Raw genomic sequence first — 23,352 nt, forward strand, 5'->3', positions numbered from 1 at the left:
GTGTAAGCCCCTTGCGTACATTATATGTTGATCTCTTCTCATTAGCAGTTATTGATGCTGAATAAGTCATGATTACTGCAATTGTGCAAACAGCATGTTGTTAATACAAAAGCCACTGGGCTACAGGAGAAATAATTGGAAAGGTGGGGAGCTAATATCATTTCTATTATGTATAAATAGATAAGGATGCAGCTTCATTGAAGTTCACATTTTGACAGCTGAGACAAGCAGGCTGGCTGCTCATTGGCTGGCAGAGTGGAAAGAGCAGCCAATAAGAGTTAAGTATCCTAGTGGAGCTATTAGGGTGATTGGCCGGGTTGGGTGTTTAGCCGTCAGCAGGAAGAGCACCTTGTTCTCCTTATGATGGGAGCCTGAGAGCGTTAGGAGTGGGAGACAGCTGCATGTTTGGGGAAAGAGAATACGCTTTTATATGTGGCAGCTCTCAGCATCATGGCTCTTTTTTATTAACCACTTTCCTTTGTGCTGAGGACAGGAAAAAACACCCAGAAGGAGGCAGAATTATGAAAGGTACAGTGCTTATTACAACTGCTACACACTGTTATTGCATGATTGTGCTTCTGTTATTCTTGCATTGGCTTTTTGGGGGGGGGGGGTTTAGGGTCCTGGTTAGCAAATTCCCATCAACAGTCAGACAATAAGTCTTGAGCAAGAATAGACTTGCAAGGAAATTCATGTAAATACATTCTACACCTATATAAAATACATTCACATTTATATATATATATATATATATATATATATATATATATATAGGTATATATATATATATATATATTTATATATAAAACATATTATATATATGACATTATATTTATGATATCTATATACATATATTATGTTGTATATTACTGATTACCCTAATACAGTGATCCCCAACCAGTAGCTCGTGAGCAACATGTTGCTCTCCAACACCTTGGACGTTGCTCTCAGTGGCCTCAAAGCAGATGCTTATTTTTAAATTCCTAGCTTGGAGGTAAATTTTGGTTGCAGAAAAACCAGGTGTACTGCCAAACAAACCCTCCTATATGGTGGTAATTCACATAGAGGCTGCAAAGTAGCCAATTACAGCCCTTATTTGGCACCCCAGGAACATTTTTCATGCTTGCGTTGCTCCCCAACTCCTTTTACATCTGAATGTTGCTCACAGGTAAAAAAGGTTGGGGATCCCTGCCCTAATACAACAATAGACAATTGCATTAACAGCTTTGCTTTAGTTAAACCAGGCATGTTACACATGCAATCTCTTTATCTTCTAACTCACAGCATCCATTGCAAACCAGGTGCTATCATACAAGGGCCATAACTGTATAACCATGAAATCATAAATAAATCATTATATTAATCCTTCATTTAAATAGTGCCAGCATACATGCAGCAATGTAGAGATCACTTCAATTCATTCACATCAGTTGCTGCCCCACTGGAGCTTGCAATCTATCTTCTCTAACACAAGCATGCCCAGACACACTACTTAGCATGTATTAATTTTTTAGTGTTTTGGAATGTTTTATAACGATATAGCTACTGTAGCCTGCTAAACATATGCAAATCCTCCATAGTATAAACTGTCTGAAAATGCATTCTGTAACGGAACAGTAACACCAACAACTGAAAGTGTATCAAAGTAATTAAAATATAATGTACTGTTGCTCTGCATCGGTAAAACTGGTGTGTTTGCTTCAGAAAGACTACTACAGTTTATATAAACAAGCTGTTGTGTAGCCATGGGGGCAGCCATTCAAAGCTGAAAAAGGAGAAAAGGCACAGGATACACAGCAGATAAAACACCATTGTATTGGACAGAGCTTATCTGTTATGTGCTACAGTATTGGCAAACACACAGCTTTTACCAATGCATGCAAACAATATATCAAGGGGCAGATTTACTAAGCCTCCGGTGAATATTTGAATTTCACAAAGTTCGAATTTCGAAGTAAATTTTTGGATACTTCGACCATCGAATAGGCTACTTCGACCATCGAATTGGACTTTGACTTCGATTCGAACGATTGGAATAAAAATCGTTCGACTATTCGACCGTTCGATAGTCGAAGTACTGTCTCTTTAAAAACCTTTGAATTCAATACTTCACCAAGTTAAACCTACCGAATTGCATTATAAGCCTATGGGGACCTTCTACAAGCATTTTCTAAGTTTTTGGCATTGAATAAAAATCTTTCGATCGGTCGCTGAAAATCATTCGAAACGTTTGATTCGAACGATTTCAGCGTTCGATGGAGCGATTTTTATTAGATCGATCGAATGCTTATTTTAGCCCTAAATCGTTCTAATTCGATATTCGAATTCGAAGGATTTCAATTCGATGGTCGAATTCGAGGGTTTTAACCCCTCGAAATTCGACCCTTGATAAATACCCCCCTTAATGTTAATTCTTCCATTTTTTGATGTTACTGTTCCTTTAAGGCTCATTACACGCAGGATATACTGTATTCTCCTCCATAATATTTGGTGCTCTCTCACCCTTAACCTTTTTTGCCTCTAACTCTTTAAATGACATCCGCCACCTAAGTTCTTAATGGAAAACTCTAATTTTGCTTTGACTGTGATTTCCCTCTCATTTACATGGTACCATTTACTCAAGTGGTTTATAGTTTATTTAAGCTTTCTTTAATAAACATGATGGTGGCAAACATGGCTAGGTGTGTTCATCTGACCCCCAAACCACTAGATCAGTGCCCATTACAGTGGTGAGTTCATCTAGACCAAGTGATCCCCAACCAGTAACTTGCGAGCAACATATTGTTCACCAACCCCTTGGATGTTGCTCTCAGTGGCCTCAAACCAGGTGCTTATTTTTGAATTTCAGGCTTGGAGGGAAGTTTTGGTTGTATAAAAACTAGGTGTACTGCCAAATAGAGCCTCCTGTAGGCTGCCAGTCCACATAGAGGCCACCAGATCTAGACTCTATTGCATATGTTGGACCACAAGTAGAAGACATGTGGGGTAATTATCTGGTGACCACATATGCCTGCAGATTTTCTTGAGCAACCGTTGGCCTAAAGGCAGCCATACACTGGCCAATCCCATTAACCAGATGGAATAAGATAGTATGGCACTAATGCTTTATGATTTGGTCTACACAGATTTGCTTCTGGATGTCTGGGTTAGTTGCATGACACTTGGACACACTAGTTGTAATGACCCAATTTCTCCTTTGGATTGAGATCAGGGCTATGACTTATCTCTTTTTTGTGGAGTCAGTACCTCTAGCAATGTCTGGATCTGCTTATGCAGTTGCTACTGTTGCTTTGGAAGCCCCTATAGTGCAGTCTCATCTAGTTCAGCTAAAATAACCAAAGTAGCCAACAGAAACTGCAGCATAATCAGAAATAAGAAAAAGTCACTAAAGAGAATACATTCTGTGGTGCTGGATGATTATAGATTTAGGTCTGGGCATTAGCTGCTGAGACTACTGGGAGTTGTAGTTCACAGGAGGTTCAGACCTGTGGGTTTGCCATCAGAGACAAGTCTTGCAAGTTCTGTATTACACCATCAGTTAATAGTTTGCTTTCTGTTCTAATCGCTGGATCTTTTAAGAAACGGTTAATAGCACATTTTCTTTATCACAGACAGGAAAATACACAATTTATATCCCATTTCAAAATTACAGACAGCAGAAACGAGAGGTAAAACTGTGTTATAGGAGACAGGTAATAATACAATATGGGGCTGACTGTGTTTTCATCTGAGAATTTGCAAAAGATGGAAGATATACAGTATATACATAGACACAAAAACATACAGTATGTAATATGTTTATAGATAATATCAGAGAGAAACTGATTTTTAATAGCAATTACATTTACAAATAACTTTCAATATAAATTAAAAAGATGCTTAGAATGATATTTTCTTTCATTAGGCAAAATGTTATTTTGGGGTTTTCTACCGCTGTACAAGAATCTTAGAAGTCGCTGTTAAGTTGCATGTCGTGTGCAGATGCACTTGAATAACCTGTACCCTTGTGCTTTTAATTGGTTGTGGTCCTCATGAGTGATTTCTCATATCCTTATATTATTACAGTAGGGTTACATTCTGTATCCTTTTGTATCAGGCCTTGAACTGACAAATGCTGATGTTGCTGTAAGATGCCATGGACAGTCACTATTTATTGGGCTGATTGGGTGCTGTTTTGGGCTCTGTGCACTTGAAATGCCAGTGCCTGTTTTGAACCTAAGTCCTGACCTGTTTAGTAATGATAAGCAAAAGGAAAGCATGCTGTATTGCTGGATTCCTTCCAGTAACGTAACTATACCCTGTGGGGCCCTGGTGTAGGCCATGCAGCAGGGCCCCCACCTCCCCACCCCATTCCCGAACTGATTTTCGCAGAGGTTTTGCGTGCGTGAGAATGACGGCGTGCCCCGAGGGGGTGTGGGCCCTGGTGCAATCCAATCCCAATAGTACCGGCACTGATTTATTCTCCAACAGAGCCATATCATGGATTACCTTTATTGCTTTAGCCATGTAACAGGAATGTAATACACAGGAGAGCAGAGTATGAGGAGCTTGTGCAGGGATACAAGAATTTAGGAGGGGAAGCACTGGAGTATGCCTTGAGCCATGAGAAGGCACTTCTGAGAGCAGCAGCTCCCTCTAAAGTAAACCTGTCACCTAGAATAATTTTCTCAAACCTTCCACGGTTGCTGGAAACTGTTTATGTAAGAAAGCAGCAGATACATAGTTAAGATTCCTGTAACAGTAAATTGTACTATATTATTCATCACCTGGTTACTGACTTTATGCAGCCATAAACCTTCGTATAAACTATTTGAAAAAAAATAAAATGCTCTGATAGGCAGGGTTGGAGTTATAAAATAAGGGAGCCCCTGGCAAGGTTAGACGGCTTGGGCCTCCACTGAAACTAAATATAATATCATACAATATTAAATAAGTAATGTTTAACTTGGGGCGCTCTACTGCCAGTATCCCTCCAGCTAGAGTTCTGCGCAGATCTGGTCGGGGAGACTCTTGCCTGACCCGGATCTGCTGACCAGCAACCAAACCTGCACCCACAACCCAATATGTCCCCCTACCTAGACCTTCTACCCAACCCAGCCTGCAAATAGTAACTTAGCTTCCTACCTGGGGGCCCACAAAATCTGAGTTGATTTCACTTCAAACCGGATATAATGTCACATCAGAGCCTGATCGGATGGGTAAGGTGACAAGTTGTGCTATATGGGGGGGTGGGGGGGACAAGTCCAGCACCTTACCCGGGTACCCAGGTGTCTCATCCGTGGACTACCCACATGATAAAGGAATCTTAACTTTCTGTCCAAAATCTGACCACTTTGCAGGTATTCCACGGGTACCTGACCCAATGCAGGACCTCCAACAGCCATCAAAAATTATAAAAATACTGTATAATATGTAATACAGTATGTCATTTTTGGCAAGAACGCTAACAAGGCTTGGTTTTATGCTAAAAAAAATTAGTCATTAAAAGTGGACAAGTCAGAATTACTAGCATGTCAGGATGTTATAGGTCATACTCCCTTGTTATCCTAAGATGCCAGGCTCACATATGTACATCATTTTTGAACTACTAACTCCAGTATCAGGCAATGGCAAATTTAAGTTTCGGACTGAGGATGCTGCCTAAGGCCTAAGGGCTGGCTGCTAGTGACCATTTTTGGTGATAGATAAAGCTCAAGTGGTAAGCCCATTATATAAACACTAAATGTATTTTCCATGGGGTTTGGAGAATTATCTTAGTTTCTTCCCTCCAGGCCACTCTGTCTTTGTGAAGTTGCCAAATGAAACTCACAAAAGAGGTGCTGCCAACCCTGCTCTAACTTTTAGAAAGTGACTTTTGTCATAAGGGAAGGTGAGAAGGTGACAGGCCTATAATTCTCATTAGAATTCTGACAGATAGCTGTAATGCTGAGTTATGGAGCGCTTGGAAATCCACATTGCCCAGTGTATTGTCACCCAGTGCAGACTATAATTCATAAAGAGAAATGACAGGCACTAGAGTGCCAGGGGATTACCCTTCTGCTGCCAACATCATGCCCATTATTTCTGGCAGTGTTGCATGCTCCTGCAATAGGATTTATTCAAGGGCATGATGTGCACTTGCTTTGGTGCTAATGGCCGTTTGGGAGCCCTGTTCCGGTCCAGTGAATAGGAAGGGCAATCCCTAGCTTGATCATAGGCAGCCCATGCATGTATTCTTTGTTTAACTTTGATTTTGGAATCATAAGTACATGAGCGTGTAAACGTTGTATAGTGATTTGCTAACAGCAGCTCTTTATGGGCAACACTTGCATGCTTTGTAATGTGCAGGGCTGTACAGTATTAGGGTAATATTATAACATTGTGACCTAGTAACTCATAGCAACCAATCAGTAGGGAGCGTGGACTCATTATGTTTGAAAACAAATGTCTGATTGGTTACCACTGACTACTAGACAGTAGCAAACTTTGAAACTTTTATCACACTGACCTCTCTGTATTTGTGAGTTGGGTATTTTTCATAGGTGTGCCAGGTATGGATTGTTGGTACATATATGTTGGGCAGAGGATCCCAGTTGATATTTGTGTACTAGTGATGCACCTAATATTTTGCATTTTGCAAATACCAAATCCTCCACAAATTATATAGCCAAATAAATAAACTGAATCAGAACCCTTATTTCAGATTTGAGAAAAATTACAATATTGGATCGTCATCATACAAAAAGTGAAAGGACTTTAAGGGTTTGGATTTAGTTCAGCTGAGCACTTAGATTAGTCTGAATCCTGCAAATAATATTGGACTGAGCTAAATCCTAAAATAAATCCTGACTTCAATGGATCCCTACCATAGCAAGTTGTATGGTGCATCGGCAGATAAGGACGCAAACATGAGCAGCATCTCCTAATCACTTTGTTCCAATTGTCCTCATCATTTTAGCTGAAAGGAACCATATCATAAACAGTCACTTGTACAAAGTCTGAGTCTGATTCTGCCCATGGCCAGCTGGATGGATACTAATGAGTATTGGCCGATGCCTGGCCACTTTCAGTCTCCAGTTCCACAAGAGTGCTGCTTCTTAGTAATGTGTGGGATTCTTAGTGATGTGTGGGTTTGGAAAAACTCAACTCAACCCATGCCTGTATCATCTCGCTCTGTACAATACCGCTCTGTACGTGTCTCTGGTTTCAAGACACAGAATCTTCTGGAGCAGTGTTTATTTCCCAGTCTGACACGTACCCAAACCTAACCTGCAATGGTTGGCTCATTTTCAAACCAGACCCTCCCAACCAGTGACCCTTGGGTCATTGTGGATTTCGGTGGACCAACACACAATTATTGCTTATGTGTCCTGGAGCCTTCTTTGGCCTTTCTCTTTCTCCTTCGTAGACCTGTTTTTAACCTGCTGCAAAGTCTTAAGCATCTCATTAGGATTCTTACAGTATAAATAAATCATTATGACATAGTCCTTCACAGATGTATGAAAGTGACAGAACCATTTCCAAATGTAAACTGCTTGATGGGGCATTATATTGTATTTTAAGATGAATCATAATCTTATGAAGTTTTTGGGGGTATTGCTTTATCTTAAACACGGGCTAACATTTCATGACATGCCAAACACAGTAACAATTTCTTTTGATGTTTCCCACTAAGTAATAGTTAGCCCAGTGGGTGCTTGGAGCAGTGGAAAGGGAAGCTCAGCCTTAAAGGGATACTACCATGGGAAAAAATGTTTTTTTCAATACACACCAATATTACAACTAAAAAAATACACTTGCTGGTTCAGGAATGAAATTTTATATTGTAGAGTGAATTATTTAATATACTGCAATAATTGGACACAAAATGTATCAATGTCCTTAATATATTGATAATGGGTTGAGCATGTCTGCATGAATTTTGTGGTCACAGCCTCATTGCACCCCCGTTTAATGGATTCAAAATTAGGGGTGATCACAACTTTCCTTTTTTTGTTGTCTTTTTTTTTTTTTGAGCTGTGGGAGCCAATAGCTCTCCTAGATATTCTCAAAACTAAGCCTATACACTGAAATTTTCCTATACCTGTACTCATTTCATTAGCTAAGGGTCACCCGGACCAAAGGCTGGACCTGCAAGTGGAGCTTGAACTGAAAATGTTTCACAACCACTGCATTAACCCTCTAGAAGAAGGTGATTAAAGTGCACAAAAGGAAGTGAGAGACAAGAAACAAACTCAAAGCATTGCCCCATAGAAACATCTCATACAAATTCAAACTGCGTAAGCTCCAGGAAGGTTTGAGTGGTGTAACATATACATTTGTCAACCATAAATATATTTTCAAGGTATCAACTTACATTTTAGCTATAATTGCCCTAAAATGTTTCTGGTTTCATGTAACTGCTTAGCTATTTAGGGATAATTACAAATAAGAATTCCAGCTCTGGCTTCTACATAACAGCCATAAAGCAGATTGTATTAAAGTGATATAATGTGATAACATTTGGGGCAATAACTTCTTCCTCTGTGGATTCCATGCTAGCTGCAGCCCGGATGAAGCAGGTCATTACCAGTAACCGCGCGTAGAGCCACAAGTAATTACAAGCTTATTGACAAATGAATTTCTTCCACCTGCTTCCTTCTGTGGCTCGCTGCTTTTTCTAAGCGCATTTCACCACTCAAATGACCTGCTCCGGTCTCTTAGGACTCGTCCCTAGACAAAGATTTTTGTGTGTGTGTGTGCACGTCATTTGGGAATCAGAGATTTAAATAACTGGTGAGACAACACTGACCTATAAATGGCAGAAATAACAGAATGGAACACAAATATATGATATAAACCTATACGGGAGCCTGCAGCAGGCTTCACAATGCAGGCGGCCTCTACACTACTACCCATGACAATGAGATTCAGAAGGATTCATGAGTCTAAAGGCAACGATTACAAGTAGTCTCTGCAGTCGTTATCAGATACTATTATGTAGGAGCTGTCTTCTGCATTCTTACTTGTCAGTCCTTCCAAACACATAAGTGGTTATTTATCAAAATCTAATATTTAGATTTTTCTGATTTTTCTGATTTTTTCAAATAAAAAAGTCCGACCAAACTAGAATCCATGATGTGACCTTATTTATTATTCAGAACAGGGACAAACTCGATAAAATCAAGTGAAAACTGAATTGTATGTATTTTTTTTTTTTTGAGTTTGAATTTTTTGATTTTTCGCATGAAAAGTCCGTCATAGTCGGATTTTTCTGCTAATTCCAGCGCAGACCACACAAACTTCCAAATAGGACAGGGACCTCTCCCATTAACAACCTCGGCAGGTCTGAGATGCTGGATTTTCAGAATCAGACTTTTTGCAGCATCGGACTTTGATAAAACCTGAAAAATTTGAGGGTTTTTTTCCACTAAAAAATTCAGATTTTATAGTAAAAAAAACTCTAATTCTCTTTTCTTTGCATACTATAATCTATTTAGCCTCTTTGTTCTCATAGAAATAAGGAATGACCATGAAATAGGCCAAATGTTTAGCAGCATGAGGGCCCACCAACACCTGGGCCCACCGGGACTTTTCCTGGTATCCTGGTAGGCCAGTCCAACACTGCTACAATTATAGAAATGGGGACAGATTTTCTAGTTATTAATAACCAGGGCCAGTTCTTAGAGAAGGCATTTTATCAGGGGCTGCTTAGACGTCCCTCTTGGCCAGCAATTGCTAATTGTAGAAGAATGTCAGTACTATCACATACAATAATAACTGCTAGTCATTTTGTTACACCTACAAACATTCCTCAGAGAACACAGCTCAATGTTGCATGTCCTCCACCTTGCTTTTGTTTTTTCAAACTAAGTTTTGGCTCAGAAGCAATGTATCAGTTGATTGGCAGGCTTTGTTTATTTATGTTAGTGAACCTGCAGTCCTCCAGCTGTTATTTAACTGCAACTCCTAGAACCTCTTGTCTTGGTGTCAATGGGATACTGGGAATTGTAGTTTAACAGCATCCCTAAGGCCACAGTTGGCCCAATATTGATTCATATAAAGGTAACCTTCAGTCATGTAACCTGATTAGTCTACGGTTTTCTCAGATGTAGCTGTGGAGTAGCTTCATTGAGTTTTGTTAGCCCCAATTGTCCAAATAGGTGCATAGTCACCATTTATTCCCTGTATTACACAATTTAAGTGCAGTTCTCTTAATCATACTGGGATCATTTACAATTAACAATAGGCAACTTTGCACCCATGTAGTATTGCAGATCATCCAACCAGCCAATAGCTACAGGTAGAACAATGAGAGTAAATACCTGATGACTGGTTGCCAGTACATATTGACTGTTGTAACTTTCTGGTAATTGACCTTTCCCTCCAGAGACCCTCTCCAGTTGATAATGAATACTGCTGCTAAATTCATACACCTTAGCAACCATTCCTCCTCTGCCATGCCATTCTGCTTGTCACTACCCTGGCTACTGCTAACTTTCAGAATAAAATTCAAAAAAATGATCCTGACAGTCAAAGATGTTCATAACTCTGCCTAACCCTACATCTCTGAACTCCAAATTCTCACCAAACGGCTCATCAACATCTCTCTCATTTCCTCCTCATCTCACATTCTTTGCAAGGGCTGCACCCTTCTTTCCTACATTCTGTCCAAATTTCCCCAAATATCTCCACCTTTAAACAATCTCTTAATACATATTTTTAAAACACATAAGTTTACCCTAATCTAACCTAACATACTGTAGCTTCAGTGTAACACTGCTGCTAAATGCAATGTGGGCATATGGAGATGATTTTGATAGGAAAAACTCTTTTACTTATTTTTTATTTATATTTGGCATTGAGTGCCTGAGTACCCACTTTTTGCTGCTTTGTGGATCTTGGGCTAGTGCACCTGGTGAGTTTTTTCTGCATTTTGTTTCTTGTGTCCTTCCTTGCTTCAAACTGAATACAAGCAGAGTATATCGTGGAGCAGTAAATGTTGCACGGGGCCAATAACATTAGGTGGAATAATTTGCTATTTTGTTTTGGCTTGGGTTACACAGTTGTTGAAGGTCACTGCCATAATACATTAGAGGTTGATGCACAAAACAATGTGCATAAAAGTCTATGTTGTTTTTTCTGATAAATTAATGAGCTTTAGTAAATTGGGGACCTGTCTTTATTTATTCTCAATTTACAAGCACATTCCAGAGCAGTTACAACAGGTAAACGATTAACTGCTCACAAAACCCCTTGTGACAATGTGGTCCTGACCTTTCCATTCTATAGCATTTCGCAAACGTTCTGACTGGGGTTCTGTGTCAATAGAAGGGAAGCTGTGATCGTTTCAATACTGCCGCAGCTCAGTGTTTGTACCAATGCACCTCTCACTTGGCTTATTAGGTCTGTTAAACACCAGAGCCTGCTTGTTGCATATTAACTTTAACTCAAGCGAACGATCTGTGAAGTAGTTCAGATACAACAGGGAGAGACTGGGAGACACGTGGTTGCATCCAGATGCCAAAAGATGACAGTATAAATGAAAAAAATATAAAGACAGGTTCAAATAACTGAGAACTGAAAACAGAAGAAAAAAACAACCAAGAGGGAATGACTAGAGGCAGGGGAGCCCAGGCTGGGGGGGAGACCCAATCCTCATTACATGGGCAGATTTAAGGTGCCAATTCAAGGCATGAAGGGCAAGTTTGCAGTTTATTTGAGTGCGTATGGGGCCCTCATATAGGTCTGTCTAAACATCTGGCCAGAAAAGGGCAGATGTCAATCATTCAGTTTTACGAATCCCCTTGGGATGAGGACCACATCAGCTGGTGTATGTGGTCCTTGTTCCAAAGGCCTGTATCCCCATAGAGCAACCTCACCAAATGATCGGATCTTTCAATGTATGGCCAGCTTCAGTGGGACCCTAACAACCAGGTAACTGTTAAAAGATTGTTTTTGTTGCTTGGATAGAACATTGCATTCCAATTGTTCTGTTTGCAGAATGTCAAGGTAATGTAATGTTGTGAATTTGTGTAAAATTTGCATTAACCTGTAACTTTAAATTCAGGGGCAATATTTAGATCAGATGATGCATAAGATAGGTATTCTTCAATAAAATAATCACAAATAGCTAAGTAAGTTGCCACTTATGGTCCCTGTTATAACATGAGGTGCTATGATCACTGCTGCAAGTAAATGGAATTAAAACTGTGGATCAATTCTTATTTTTGGGATGTCCTGGAACCTCTGTTACAACCTAAAAAGCTGTATTGTTGTTTTTATGCCATACTCTCTGGTCTGGGCCTAGGCAGGTCCCCTCCTACTGTTGACAAAGAGAAGTAATCCTTTATGATCTACTACACTTTGATCACTGCTATCAGTAGCACCAATCAAAATGCCTGGTGAACATTACACGCCTCGGGTACACATTCCAACAGTGGGCTACATATTCTTCCTTGACTCAAATTCAGATGCAAGCACTCATTCACATGTAAATACAAATACATGTTTTAAAACAAACCCATCAGCGTGAAGAAAGGCTTGAAAAATCTGCTTGTCTCAATGCATTCTTTGAAAGAAGTACTATTTCTGTCCAGTTCCATTTCTAGTGGCAGTTCTAGTATCATCTCAACTTTTGTCTGTTTTTTTAGTTCCGCTACTTTCTCTGGATAGAGAGCCTAAAATAAGTACCTCTCTGTTGGATCCCCTTTAGCAGCTCACCTCTAACCACCATACAACGAGGTTACATTTGATGGGTAAAGTTCTAAAGTTTGCCCAACAGCTTACTTTTGTCCATCATATGGCATTCATATTTTACAGTCATTACATCAAGTGATACATGAGATCATAAAAGAATGGAAGAGTGAAGTCAACTGCCAATCTCATCCATAACAGGCACAGAATGAACACACATGTAATGCTCACATTCACAAAGGCGAGGGAATTTGAAAGAAGCAGCACAGAGCGGGTCCCTATGGTTGGTTTATTATGCCCTTTATACTCAGCAGCTGAGCTGTTCATAGACTAGTTCCTATACTCATTCAACACTGACACTTTCGAGCATTTTATCTTGAGACACATCGAGATTAATAAGAAGAAAAATGCTAATTATTTCTATTATACTGTAGGTATATATTTTTAATTATATTAGAGCTAATTAGGAAGAAAAACCCCCAATACACTACAGCCAGCAAAGTGGCCTATTGTTTTGGTGGGTATCAATATATAAATGGCATATGTTATTAAGTTGTACTCAGAAGAAATAAACAGTGTAGCCTGATTAATATCAGAGCAATGCATTCCTGAGCTGTGTTCCTATACACTGCATTCCTGATTATGCTTGTGCAATTTTAAAGGGGCCAATAGCACCTAATTCCATAAATCCACTCGCATGTGTTATTTGCTTAATCTTTACTTTACTTGTAATGTTATTTGGCAAGGTTTTTGGTTTATGCATAGGATCTACAGCTACCCATACATTCCTAGATTTTTTTCTGACGTTTATGCCACTTTGATCACACTGTCTGACTGCAAGAGACCAATAGGCCTGTCCAAACCCATGATTTTGTCAGCTTCTTGGCATTAGCAGCTAAGAAAGTAAGGGCTGCTGCAGCTGCTCCTTATCTGGGTTGTCAGGCCAAACAAATGGAGTAGTGCTGTCCATGGATGTCCAAACTGGATAGTATCCCTCCTTTCAGGCCCAAAGGTCAGCCCATGTATAGCTAACGTAAGGCCCCAAAGAACAAGGTAGAGAGTAGGCCTTTGTTCAGACAATAGATAAAAAATGCAGATGCTCCTTCTTAGCAGGTGGATGGGATATTGGCATCTGGGAAAGTGAGAGCTGCTAAAGGTACTACTCCTCTGGATTGTCAGGCTAAATAAATAGAGCAGTGTTCCCCATGGATTGGCAAACAGGATAGTATCCCTCCTTTCTGGCCAAGGGACAGTTGAGCAAAGGCCAACTCATGTCTAACAATGGCTCCAATGCACAAATTATAGATTAGTAAGGTAAATATTTCCTTGATGAACTGAGTGAAAACTGTATACAGCTGAAGGCCTATAGGATAACACAGTAATAAGGAAAGATGTTATTAAGGTAAGATTGGCAATTTTACATCCTCTAGCATTAGAAACAACTGGATTCTAGACCAGTTCTTGAATGAGTTATAGAACAGTGGAATGTGTACATATCCTAAAGGCCTGGAAAAGTTTTTTCAGTGCACTCACAGTATCTTGCCTTTTCCAAAAGCCTCCATACAGTGAAGATATAACGTCCATAGTGATCATGCTGGTGGAATCCTGAGCAGGGAGCAGCTGTGGTTCTTGCTGAGCCAGTCTCCCCATACTATACACTGTAGGTAATATACTGCCTAATGATGGCTTTAGCAATGATGGTATTTATGCATCTATCTAAGTCTGGATTCCTGCATGAATTAATGAAGACTTGTTTGTGTTGATTTACAGTATAATCTCTAATGAGGATGGTTATTGACATACTACCGCTAATGAGCAGTTTGGTGAAGCTGAGTATTGCGATGTTTAAGAACACATTCCGTTCTATTAAGATAATACTATAAGAAATACCATGATTCTATACAGCATGTGCCAGCCCACCCCTAGCCCACCTAGTTTGTTTCTTTGCCAAATTGGTGGCTTAAATAGACATGTCACGGACAACCAGGGTAAGCCATGGGAAACCTTACAAAATAAATTTTAGTAGTGGGGATGGTGTTGCAGCATATACCTAAGTATTTAAAAATACTTTCTGGGGGACATTATACCTGCTTGTTGCTTGCAATGAATAGTGCATACTTTTTGTCTATTCTTTTAATTTTCTTGACCTAAACAGGGTAAAAAGGGAAACTGAAGCTACTCCATGTATGGTCCTTGCAAAGTAGATAATTCGATTCATAGTGCACAGATAATGCCCCTGTATAATGGACTCCTGATTACAAAAAAAGTCACAACAAAGGGTAAAAAGAGGGAGTGTATATTGGTAATTTAAAGGGCATGTAAAGGCAAAAAAATAAAATCCCATTTTTACTTTCTTTAATGAAAAAGAAACCTATCTCTAATATACTTTAATAAAACCTGACTGTATGCAGTAAAATTCTCCCTTCATTTACTGCTGTGGAGAGGAATTATCAGATGGTCCCTAACTGCTGAGCAGGGAAACAATCATACTTATGAACAGCAGGGGGAGCCCCCCGCCTTACTTCCCAGCCATGCAGAACTCAAGCAGCTTTGTTTATGATGATCCCTAAGCAGCCCAGACCACACTGAGCATGTGCACAGTCTTAGTCTTGTGTTTAACAAAGTTACAAGATGGTGACCCCCTGTAGCCAACTTTGAAAGCATAAATTATTTGTTTTATTAGGCTTGTGGTGCAGTAAGTTCATGTTTATATTTAGTATACAAAATACAGCATTTCTAGCCTTATTCTATTTTAGACTTTACATGACCTTTAATTATCTACCTTGAAAGGACCAAGAACATGGAGTAGCTGCAGTTTCCCTGCTTATCCTGTTTAGCTCAAGAAATAACAAAAACCATAGATTTTGCCCCTGTATAATGGACTCCTGTTTACAAAAAAATCACAACAAAGGGTAAAAAGAGGGAGGTATACAGAAAATGTAATCATCTACCTTGAAAGGACCAAAAACATGGAGTTGCTCCAACTTCCCTGCTTATTCTGTTTATCTCAAGAAATAGCAAAAACCATAGATTTTTTTTTTAGGATTAAAACAATAGCAATAAGTATTTGTAGCACAAGTCCTATTAAACTCCTGTTTAACAAGGGGGTATACTGCCCCTTTAATCCCTGCTTCCAAGTTTATGCAGTGATTAACAATTCACAGTAATGTTAGAGCTCAGTGCTGTGGCTGATCTCTAACACCACACAGAGTAAAAAGATGGTTGGCTGCTCAAAGCTGCCAAACTTACACATTGATCTGCTTTGATAAGTGTGTCCATTTTCCTGACCGCCAGGAAAAACTGAATGGCTGGGAATCCTTCTGGATTACCCAGTTCAATATTTATAGATGTGCCCTTTAGATGAAACTCATGAATGTACAGAATATCTAGCGATGAAGAGACACAGAGAATCATTAGTATCTCCAAAACATGAAAAGCCTTCGTATTTATTCTTAAAACACGGAAAGCTTTTCCGATTTATCCTTAGCTTTGGCTGTTGCTTTTGTTTACATCAGCATTAAGTTTCATGGAGCAATCGCCAGGCTTATAGCTTGTTGTTATCCCTGTGAAAACAGACAATATAAAAATAATTCTTCCATGTGGTTATATCTTAAACGTGGAAGTGTTTTACTAAAAATAAATGAGAAGAAGATATAAAAAGGGAGGATGAAGTCACTGGGGGAGTATGAGAATGCATTTAGGGAACCCTGCTTTCGATTACGGTGTCACTTACTACCTTGGGAAAATCCCTTGGGGCCTTATTTATCAAAATCCAAATTTATATTTTTATAAAAAAGTCAGAGAAAACTAGATTGGACCTTATTTATTATTAAAAAAGCACAATTTAATCGGATCAGGGACAAAATTGAGCGAAAACCCGAATCATACATTTTTTTTTTTGAATTTTTTCCCTGAATCGCTCGATTTTTTTGGAAAAGCCCACATTTTCCGGATTCTTGCCCGAAAAGCCTGAAATAGTCGGCTTTTCAGGGTAATTCCAGTGCAGACCACAGAAACTTGCAAATAGGATAGGAACCTCTCCCATTGACTTATATATAACCTTGGTGGGTCTGAGATGCCGGATTTTAGGATTCTGACTTTTTCCATCCTCATGGGTATAATAAATCTCGAATTTTAAAAAAACACGAGTTTTTGGCATTTGGGGTTTAATAAATAACCCCCTTAATCTGCCTCGGCCTCTACCAACACAACTTATAGAGTGAGCTCTATAGGGAACGGTCTCATTGTGTCTGAAAAATGATGCATAGAAAACTGCATCAAGCTTTGCTTAACCAAACATATTATTGGATACAAAGTTATTGCATGATAAAAAAAAAAGAGGGACTGTGTATAATTAATTTTTATTGGCTAGTTTGCAGAGAGAAAGAAAAGAGAAAGAAACAAAAAAATGAAATTTCTTCAAATATCTGACAAATGTAGACAGTTATATTACTCTACACAAACAAATGTGTAGGATTTATTTTTTCATTTTAAATGGCATCCCAAGAAAAATGGCCCAATAAAATCAGTTGCACAAAGTACCCCCTAAAAGGCCATAACAGCGAAATAATTTAGATACAAACATGTAGATGCACTGTTCCAACAAAATGGCTTAATGCAGTGAAAAGTGCCTTAATATAGTCGATTTATATAAGAATAAAGATAATGCCTCAATGCCACTAAGTGATATAAGGGCTGCACTTGTGTATAGCAAAGTACATACGCAAGTTGGACGGAATATTATTCTTACTGCATTTCTGTACCAATGGTGTCCCTTTTAGCTCAAGTCTTACTAATGGCATTAGCCTACAATTCACAGGGTGCAAGTCAGTTGCAGATGTAGACACAACAAGTGACATAACTAGATGTTACTGGGCCCCACAGCAGATTCATTTTAGGGCCCCTATGTTGACCTGTTTTACCTATACTGTATATACTTGATGTTGCTCATTAAAGGGGTGTTTCGCCTTCAGGTTAACTTTAAGTATGTTAAAGAATGGCTAATTCTAAGCATTAATTATTTGCCTTCTTCTTCTGACTCTTTCCAGCTTTTAAATAGGGGTCACTGACCCCAATCTAAAAAACAAATCCTCTGTAAGGCTACAAATGTATAGTTATTGCTACTTTTTATTATTCCTCTTTCTATTCAAGCCTCTCCTATTCATATTCCCGTCTCTTATTTCAATCAGTGCATGGTTGCTAGGGTAATTTGGACCCTAGCAAACAGATTGCTAAAATGGCAAACTTGAGAGCCGCTGAATAAAAAGCTGAATAACTCAAAAACCACAATTTATTTACTCAAAGGGCCTCATAGGAACCCCCTGCCATCATAGGGGCAAATTCAAGTCTGGGCTCCCAAAAATGAAACAATCACTATACAACTGCCTATTTGTGGAATACCTTGCTTATAATGGGAATACCTATATTGGGAATTCTCTCCGACATCAGAGTTTGTTCCTGATAGGGATGCACCGAATCCAGGATTGGGTTCGGGATCCAGCCAGGATTCGGCCTTTCTCAGCAGGATTCAGCCTTTCTCAGCAGGATTCGGGCGAATTGGTCGTTCTGGAGAGAAAAGTTTTCAAGGGTTATTTATTAAGTCCGATTTTTTCTGATCTGAGTTTTAAAGGGGAAAACACCATTTTTTCCGGAGAAAAAAAACTCTAATTTTTCGTGATTTATTAAACCCAGAGGCTGCTAAACGCCCAAATAAAAGAGTACTCCATCTCAAACCTGCTGAGGTCATGTAGAAGTCAATAGGAGATGTCCCATTTACAATTGGAAGATATTATGTTCTACTCTGGGTTTCATACAATAATCTGAATAATTTGTGTTTTTCTGAGTTTTTGGGCATCAAATCTGTACAAACAGATTTTTTGATGATTTTATCGAGTTTTTTCCCTGCACCATATTTTTTCGAGTAAATTTATTGATAAATATGTTGAAAAAGTGAATGGCAGTTTTGTAAAAAGTTGTTATAATGAGACATTTTCAGATTTTAGTAAATAACCCCCTTAATGTATGTGGTCACCTTTAACTTTGCCTTAAAGGTCCAAGCCAAACCAATCAGATGATCTATATGATTTGAACAATTTTGAAGGATACTTTCTCTCTATGGAACCCTCTGTGAGGCTGCAAGACAAGGACGACTGCACTTTTTTGTTTCATTTTAAAAAGTTTTATTGGGTTTTACATAAACAAGCAAGATATAACAGTGGTCCATTGAAGGACTATAAGAAAAACTTATACAGCTTCCTAGAAGAATGATAATTAGCCATTTGATGATGGAGAATACACCTAAGCTGTTATAAGTAAGTAAAACAAAACATATTAACCTAATAATGCTCAGCTAATCTTGAAGGTTGAACAAGAAAGATATTATTAAGGATATGCCGGAACAGAAAAGTGACTACAAACACATCACAATTGTAAATAATCATTTTGTAATGAGTTACAAACTTCAATTTAAAATGTAGCAGTCCAAGTGAACGGAGTTTGTTAGTAGAGTCAAATAAGTCCCAATATAACAACCAATTGTTAATGAAATCGTGTTAAGGGCAGAGACACGCTTAGATTCGGGGAGATTTCATTGCGCGGCGATAAATCGCCTCTTGTTTGGGACAACTAATCTCCTAGAACTGCCTTCAGGCTGGCTAGAATGTAAATCGCCGGCGGGATGGCACTCGAGTGCTTCGTTTTCCAAAGTCGCCCAAAGTTTCCTCGTGAGGCAACTTCGGAAAACAAAGCGCTCCGAGTGCCATCCCGCCGCCGATTTTCATTTTAGCCAGCGGGAAGGCAGTTCTGGGAGATTAGGCTCCCCGATGAAGAGGAGATTTGTCGCTGGGTAACTAATCTTCCCAAATCTGACCGTGTGTCTCTGCCCTTAAGGTGAGAATCAGCAGTCTTAATCCTTATCGCTTCTTGCCAGCATAAGTGATTTAAGAGGGACAAGATATCCTTTATAGAAGGTGTAGATATCCAGTTTAAGAATAACAATTTCTTTGTAGCTGCTTTCAACAATGTATTAACGTCGTTAAGATTATTAAATAAAGATTTTGGGTGTGGCTTCAAAGATGAATCAGGGTAATGCAGGTGTAGCGATGCCCAAACTGGATTTTATTTGATATGGAGGTTAAGTTTGTGATTCAGGAACTTTTCCAGGGCGAGACAGACTTTGCGGATTTCAGGGCAGCTCCACAAGTAATGAAACAAGTCAACATTTAATTGAGTACATTTAGGACAAAAGGATTGGGAGCTTGAACCTGATAACCTTTTGAACATTTTCCCATAGCCCAAATGGAATTTTAAAAATGTTGAAGTCTCCAATTTTCAGATGTAAAGTTCAAATTATACTTACGAATGGATTGAGAAAGTTGGTTTTGTGAGATTTCTGTTTGTAAATAACCCGACCATTTATCCGCCACTTTAGGACTGCACGTTTTTGGCAAGGTAGCAACTAGTGCTAATATCTGGGTAATAATATTATGCTTCAGAAGGAGTTATCGCATATCAACCTGTCTCTAAGGCTTTGTGTACCAGAAGAAATGATTGAATAAAATCTGCAGGCATTGGAGGCTTCTGGGCACACTCATGATACTTGCATGCAGAGCTGCTGATTTGTGCTAGAATAAGTAGGCCGAATAATTCATGGGCCCCAAGGTACCATCTCTGAGGCAAATATACTAAGAGTGCCTGGAAATGAAATGTATATTTAGCAAGGCTTTTCAGGCAGACAGCAAACTCAGAAGTAGGATCAAGAATGCCATCATATCCAGTTTCTATTTATTATCATTCAGCATCAAAGAAAAGTGGCAGCAGTGTCTGCTCCGAAACGGATTATTGACATTGATCAGATATACATGTTCTCATGTTTAAAATGAACTGGTGAATCTATGCACCAAATGTGATGGATAGAAAAACATATCACAGCGACACTCTTGTGGATTAATAGCTGTTTATAGCACAACTACAGCAGTATCTGTGATGGAACCTAATTCCCATGTATGTAGAACCAGATCACAAAAGAGCCATTTGGAATGGTACTGGCTATACTGGAAACACAAACCATAGTACAGGTATGGGGGACCTGTTATCCAAAATGTTTAGGACCTGGGGTTTTCTGGATAAGAGGCATTTTCTGTAATTTTTGAACTTCCTACCTTAAGGCTATAAAAATCATTTACACCCCAAAGTAAAACCACACATTGATTTGAATAAGAGACTTTATTATCATTGGACAAGAAATAAAAAGATGAGTAATAATAAGTAGCAATAAAAACTATTTGTAACCTTACAGAGAATGTGTTTTTTTAGATGGGGTCAGTGAACCCTAACTGAAAGCTGGAAAGAGTCAGCAGAAGGCAAATAATGCAAAAACATGGCCATTGGGGGTCCAAGGTGGGGGCACATAATAGCGCAAAGAGCGAAATTGCGCTCTCTGCGCGAGAAAAGCCGAATTTCTGGTTTATTAACCGGAAATTGATCTCTTAAAGTTACCGGAGTAGCTTTTTGACGTCCCTGGTAACTTCTGGGGAACTGCCGTCTGAGGCATGGTGCTCAGGTTGCCTCATAGCAGAAACACCCCTAATTCTATAAGGTGAATGATTAAATGATTCGAGTCAGAGTACTTTCTGCATGGAATTTGTATGCCCAGTGTCAGACTGGGATGCCAGGGGCCCACCAGAAAGCCTTAGACCATGGGCCCACTTTCCAAACTGTTATTCCTCCTCTCCTCACTCAACCTTTTTATAATCCTAGACTTTGATATCTACTTACTATATTCTTCCATTATTAAGCATTTTTTCCCCGTAAAGAAATAGGGAATGACCATTAAATATGCTAAATGCTTAGAAGCAAGAGGCCCACTGACACCTGGGCCCACCGGGAGTTTTCCTGGTTTCCCGTGGGTCAGTCCGACACTGTGCTCTACCCATCGTGATGTTTGTAAATGTGACACAGACCTTAGATTGCAAGCTCCACTGGGACAGGAACTGATGGGAAATGATCTACGTGTATAAGTGCTGTGGAATATGTTGGAATTTATCAATAAAGATAATTATATTGCTATTTACTCTTAACTATTTATTTAGGTTCATTTCCTTTGACCTTGTCCCACAGGTAAATTCTATGCAACAAATACCCTTCATTGACATCCCTGCTTTACAAGCTAGAAATGATTTTTTGCATTCAGCTTTCCTTCTATACGGCTGTGGCCGAGTGCTACCAGCTGTGGTGGCTTTTTTTTCTGTAATTGTTGGATACGGTCCCAGCCAACGTCATTTAACAAAGGAGACTGATGCTTTATGTACACACTTTTGCAGTGCTGCTTCAATCAATTTCCAATCCCATTGTCCATATACAAAACCTCTGTAGAGAAAGGCAGAAATGTTGATTTTAGCAAATAACCACAAGAGCTTGATTTTAAAGGGCTGCACCCCCAAAAACTATCTTTGGAAAAGAAGTGCATAAAAGGTTCAATCTGTTGCTGCTGTATATCCTTCACTGGCTGCAGTGCTTATACTATTATATATAGGATTAATGCAAAGAGCTTGCAATCTGGTTTCCATGCTCCCCCAAGGAGGGCCTTGTAATGTTCCCGTCATAGGGTTGTAACTGATTATGGATTTGCAGCAATGTTTACTTTGTGTTCAGTGTCTATACAAAGAACCAAAACTATGGAACTTGTTTGTCTCTTAAACTGCCTATTAGCTTTTATTATCAGAATATTCAATAAATCAGACCACTGATAAACAGGCCATCTCCATGGAAAAGGGAGGGAAGTGCAGCAACCCATAGACCATATGTCCATACAGACCGACTGTTATCCAACAGGACTGAAGCACAGTCTGCAGAAATTATATGGTGGTCTATATAATCCAATTGGCCAGGCAATTTGGGCAGTATCTGCCAGACTTCTGACAATATCACTAAAATGAATGTACAGCTGGTCCCAATCCCCAGGGCAGACTTCAGCTCAGTGACTTTATAGAAAACAAAATGACCACTTCAGCCAAATAATATGCAAACCCCTTAGTGATTTTATAAATGAGAAGTTTTACTTGGGCATAGGCCAGATGTCATTTCAGATGTTGGATCGCTATGGAAATGTGTCTCATCCTATTCTAGGTTGGCTTCTCAACTCTGGTGTGATTAAACTAGCCTCTGATTGTCCATATGCGCCTTAAGGGGCCCTTGGCTTGCATGACATAATTGCTGCGTGCATAGCCAACTTTAGGATGGTTTGTTGCCCAGCAAATGTAAAAAGTAAACATCACTGATACCTATACATCTGTTCACATGAATAAACATGGCAATGGCCTTCTGTTTTGTCTTTCATTCTTGCATTACTGTCAGTCAAGGATTAGAGTTGATGTTGTTGTTGTGTGCCCATGCAGTGTCAAACTGGCCCACCGGGATACCAGGAAAACTCCCAGTGGGCCCAGGTGTCAATGGGCCCTCCTGCTTCTAAACATTTGGCCTATTTCATGGCCATTCCCTATTTCTATGAGAACAAAGAGGCTAAATAGATGGAATAATAGGTTATCATATGTAAAGAAAAGAGAATAGGAGAACAGAGGTTGAGTGAGAAGAGGAAGAAAATAATACTTAGAGTGGGTCCCTGGTCTAAAAGGTTTTTGGATGGGCCCCTGGTCTAAGGGTTTCGGTGGGCCCCTGGTGTCCCCGTCCAACACTGTGTCC

The 23,352-nt window shown here is 39.4% G+C and overlaps 1 long non-coding RNA gene across 1 annotated transcript in view; it reads left to right on the forward strand.

Annotated features, from left to right (window-relative positions):
- The first annotated feature begins 329 nt into the window (after nt 1-329).
- The window catches only part of LOC121393353, a 66,509-nt gene continuing 43,486 nt past the window's right edge, over nt 330-23,352 (forward strand). The window contains exon 1 of the long non-coding RNA XR_005961009.1: nt 330-528. This is a non-coding gene — a long non-coding RNA (uncharacterized LOC121393353). The remainder of the gene's footprint in view (nt 529-23,352) is intronic.

Source organism: Xenopus laevis, chromosome 4S, assembly GCF_017654675.1.
Source record: "Xenopus laevis strain J_2021 chromosome 4S, Xenopus_laevis_v10.1, whole genome shotgun sequence".
In the NCBI taxonomy this organism is placed as follows: Eukaryota; Metazoa; Chordata; class Amphibia; order Anura; family Pipidae; genus Xenopus; species Xenopus laevis.